This window comes from Miniopterus natalensis, chromosome 2 (assembly GCF_054644295.1).
Source record: "Miniopterus natalensis isolate mMinNat1 chromosome 2, mMinNat1.hap1, whole genome shotgun sequence".
In the NCBI taxonomy this organism is placed as follows: Eukaryota; Metazoa; Chordata; class Mammalia; order Chiroptera; family Miniopteridae; genus Miniopterus; species Miniopterus natalensis.
The window spans coordinates 118,685,071-118,690,263 of record NC_142082.1 but is presented as its reverse complement, the minus strand read 5'-3'; the positions used below and the strand labels follow the sequence as shown (position 1 = coordinate 118,690,263).

At 35.5% G+C, this 5,193-nt stretch overlaps 1 non-coding gene across 1 annotated transcript; it reads left to right on the top strand.

Annotated features, from left to right (window-relative positions):
• Window positions 1-3,539: 3,539 nt before the first annotated feature.
• On the top strand, window positions 3,540-3,612 carry TRNAK-UUU (transfer RNA lysine (anticodon UUU)). Its single transcript has one exon. It is a non-coding gene; the product is annotated as a tRNA-Lys (tRNA).
• Window positions 3,613-5,193: the final 1,581 nt, after the last annotated feature.

Genomic DNA, 5,193 nt, shown 5'->3' with positions numbered 1-5,193 from the left:
GCAAGAACTGAAGGAGGTGAGGGAGTTTGCCATATAGATATCTAGTGGAAGAATATTCAAGTAGAGGGAACATCTGTTCAAAATATGTTGTGCAAGAATGCCTTTACAGCTGAAGGAGTGATTAAGTAGGAGATAAAATCAGAAAGACAATGGAGCCTGTGGTGATACAGATCATGTGGGAAATTGTAGGTCATCATAAGGACTTTGGGTTTTACATTAAATGAAATGGGTTTTTGAGCATATGAAAGACATGGTCTAATTAATATTTTAAAGGGAGAACTCCTCATCTCTGTTGAGAAAACACCACATAGGGGCAAGAATAAAGGCAAGAGGATCAGTAAGGAGGATATTGCAATTGTCCACCTAAGAGTTAATGGTACTTTGGATCAGTTGTAGCGTTGACTTTTGTAAGAAGTGACTGGACCTTAAGGAAGTGATTGTGGATAAACAAAAACAGAACTGAGGGTTGAGTCTGGTGACATCCAAGCATTAAAAGGTCAAAGAAAACAGTAAGAACTAGCAAAAATAAAAACGAAGGAGTGTCTTAAAGGGAAAGAAAAAAAATCAAGAGTATGTTGTCCAGAAAACCAACGACAAAAGTATATTAAAGAATACATAATGATCACCTCTGTCAAATGGGGCTGAGAGGTCACATAACATGAGAACAGAATTGACTGTTAGGGTTTAGCATAGGGGACCTGGAAAGAGCTCTTTTACTGGAGTGGTGAAAGAGAAAGTCTAAACGAAATGATAGCAGAGAATGGGAAGAAAAAAATACCAGTTTATAATCCCACCAACCATATATAGGATCCTGCATGAAATGATAGAAATAGTCATGTCATTTGCCAACCCTCGCTCAAGTTATAAACATCCTCAACATCTATTAATATCTTCCACATTTAGTCACAAGTTCTCCTTGGTGACTAATTTTTAAATTTCTTCTCTACACTCTATCCTCAATTAACTTCTCTTTCTTAAGGTATTGAAATAGCATACTCCATGATCTTCCTGCCTCCCCTCATTATCCAACCACTGCACAATCGCTATGCTATTTCTAACTTTTTGTACATTCTTTGACCCTATATACCACAGATACATAATTTTAACTAGAGCTCTTTTCTCACTCTCATTAAACTTGTTTAAAATTGAACAAACTTAAATTCTGTGTAAAGCTGCCATTTAAAACTCAAAGGAATAAACTTAACAAAGGATGTGAAGGACTTATATACTGAAAACCACAAAGTATTATTAAAAGAGACTGAAAAAGACAAAGTAAAATGGAAACATATTTCGTGTTCATGGATTAGAAGTATCAACATAGTTAAAAATGTCCATATTACCCAAAACAATATACAGATTTAATGCAATCCCCATCAAAATCTCAATGACATTTTTTTAAAAATAGAACAAAAAAATTATCAGATTTATAGAATCGCAAAAGACCCCAAATACCCAAAGCAATACAGAGAAAAAAAGAATAAAGCAGGATGTATCACGCTACCTGACTTCAAACTATACCACAGAGCTATGATAATCAAAACAGCATGGTGTTAGCAGAAAAACAGATACAGAGACCAATGGAACAGAATTAAAAGCCCAGATATAAAACCACATGTATATGGGCAAATAATTTTTGACAAAGGAGCCAAAAATATACAATGGAGAAAAGAAAGCCTCTTCAATAAATGGTGCTGGGAAAATTGGAAAACCACATGCAAAAGAGTGAAACTAGACTAGAGTTTGTTCCCATGTACAAAACAGATCCAAGACCTAAATATAAGATCTGAAACAATAAATTACATAGAGGAAAACATAAGTATTAAACTTATGGACCTTGGTCGTACAGATTTTATGAATTTAACCCCAAAGGCAAGGGAAGTAAAGGCAAAAATAAACGAACGGAACTATATCAAACTAAACAGCTCCTGCACAGCAAAAGAAACTGACAACAAAGCTAAAAGACAGTGAACCAATTGGGAGAAGGTATTTGCAAACAAAAGCTCTGACAAAGGATTAATATTCAAAATATATAAAACCATGCATCTCAACACCAACCAAACAATCCAATTACAAAAAGGGGGAGAGCAACTGAACAGGCACTTCTCCCAAGAAAACGTACAAATGGCCAATAGATACATGAAAAGATGCTTAACTTACTAGCAACTAGGAAAATGCAAATCAAAACTGCGATGAGATACCACCTCAAGCCTGTTAGAATGACTGTTGTCAACAAGACAAGTAATCACAAGTGTTGGAGAGATTGTGGAGAAAAAGGAACCCTCCCTCATTTGCTGCTGGTGGGAATGTAGACTGGTACAGCCACTATGGAAAACACTGTGGAGGTTTCTCAAAAAATTAAGAATAGAGTTGCCATATGACCCAGCAACCCCTCTTCTGCACATATACCTGAAAAATTTGAAAACACTTATTTACAAAAATATATGTACCCTTATCTATGTTCCCTGCAGCATTATTCACTTCACAGTGGCCAAGGTGGAAACTACCAAAGTATTCTTTGATAGATGATTGGATAAAGAAGATGTGGTACATATATACAATGGACTATACTCAGCCATAAAAATATGAAATACTGCTATTTGCAACAATATGGATGCACCTTGAGAATATCATGCTAAGCAAAATAAGGCAGAAAAAACTAAGAACCACAAGATTTCACTCGTATGTGGGATATAAAACTGAAACTCATAGAAACGGGTAACAGTAGAGGGGTTACCAGAATGAAGGGTGGTAGGAGGGTAAGAAAAGGTTAAGGGAGCCAAATATATGGTAATGAAACGTGATTTGACTTTGGGTGGTGGGTACACAATGCAATATACAGATCATGTATCATAGAAATGTGCACTTGAAGCCTATATAGTCTTATTAACTAATGTCACCCCAATAAATTTAATTTTAAAAAAAGAACAACTCATTTGAGTAAGTATTATAGGCAGTGAGGGAGTTAACCATACAGATATCTAGTGGAACAACTTTGAAAGAAATCGATAACAAGAACATTTCTTGGAATAAGTTGTGGAAATCTCTGACTTTTACTAAAGGGAATGAGAAAAAATGCATGACAAGGTATAGAGGATAGATGGTTTTCTGGGACTTCACACAAAGGAGAATAATATACAAATCCAGTCAAGATAAAATGCTGAAGGTATGTCAGTTAGTACTTTTGAGATAGTAGAACAAGGAAAGGATAATCATAATAATGATGGTCTGTATGACAAAGTGGTCTAAGAATGGAGGTTCATGAAGGTTTAAGTGAAAAGTCTGAAGGTGTTTTTCAGGGAAGACTGCTTGTGATAAGTTTTCCTTTCTCTGTCTTGCCTCATCTAGATTATCAGCAGTCAGTAAATTGATGTAGACAAGCTATTTGTTCATTTTTTATTTATTAAATCACTGGATCCAAATGTGCCAAATTCTCAAATTTCAGAATCTCTTGATGCATTGAATTCCCATAACCTTGGGTTATTACTACTAGGATAAGCATGGAAATTTGAAAATGTTCCTCTTCTATTTAAAACTCTTCAGCCCGGATAGCTCAGTCGGTAGAGCATCAGACTTTTAATCTGAGGGTCCAGGGTTCATGTCCCTGTTCGGGCGCTTTCATATTCCCGGCCCGGTGTGGCTCAGCAGTTGAGCATCGTGACCTAGAGTCCAGGAGATCGGGGTTCGATTCCCAGTCAGGGCACATACCCAGGTTGCGGGCTAGGCAGCCGATCCATGACTCTCTCATCCTTGATGTTTCTCTCTCTCTCTCTCCCCCCGTCCTTTCCTCTCTCTGAAATCAATAAAGATATGTTTAAAAAATTTTTTTTAAATAAATAAAACTCTTCAGTGGCCCCCATGATTATAAGACAAAGTCATACTTCTTTAGTGAAATGAAAACCCTTCACATTCAGGAGCTTCCTTTCCTTTTTAGCTACTATACTTAATACTGTTTCAGCCCTGGTCCATCAGGAAACAGGTAGTACACTCACCCTGGGTAATTATGGAGAGTTTAATAAAACTGTCAAATACATGTTTGATATCATAGTAAAAGTAATTTAGGAAAATTATTGCCAAAACAGAATCATAAAAACACAATTTGTAGTTGGTTTATGAGGTTTATTATGTATATTTTTTAAGCTGCTTTGTTGCGACACAAGTACAATTCAGGGAAAGGCATACATCTCCAACTGAAATGCAAGCAATGAGAGTTGGTAAAGTACAAGGCATATTAAAGATGAATAACAGAATTAGCAACATTGCCCAGATCTATAAATTATGCTCAGAAAATGAATGGATGTAGCCACATTCTTGTCCTTGGTGACCTTTCTCTTCTCAAATTGCTTCTATCAAAAAGAATATCAGTTAACATTTGTGGACATAAATTTATTTTGTTTTTATTGAAAAAATAAGTAAGAACTGGACTATTTGCCACTAAAGGTTGGCCATATAAAAGCTGTCCCCTCTAGTTTAGTATGAGTTGGCAAAGGAGAGCTCCAGGCTTAGGTGAAGAATATATGATTAGAAAGGAAGCAATGCGTTTAGAGTAAACAACACATTTTTATTCATATTGCACAAAATAGACCTATGAGGTCAGCAGGGCAGAGCATGTTATGATCCGTATGTGACAGTTGAGAAGTCAGAGATTTAGAATGCTTGCAACTATCCTTGTGTCCCACAGAGTATTAATAGTAGGGCTAGAATATGAATCTAAGTCTCCCAAAATCAGACCTCAGGAATCTTTCATGAAATTCAGTTGTAGTCAGGTACCAGGTTCTAATTGATGTTCACTCAAAGTTAAATGAAACGAAGTTCCATTATTTAGGTACTTACAATATGGCTTGGGAAGAGAAACCTATAAATTTTATGACATAATTCAGAAATTCATTATGAGACATAAAATTTTTTGAAAAAGTAAGTCACTATATATAGAAACAATGTGAAACCATTGTGATTAATGTGTGCTGCTAGGAATCACATGCACTTAATGTGTGATAAACCCTCTCTAAACTGTTTGTTTTTTCTGATTTCTCACCAAGAATTTCCCAAATACTTTATAAAACAATGATTAAAACATTCTGGACTTTATAAGCACTTCCTCTGACGTGTTAAAGAAATATAAATGCATAAATAAAAGTGGTTATTATATAAATCTAGAGGAGTATGTAATTATTCATGTTACTTGGGTTCAGTATT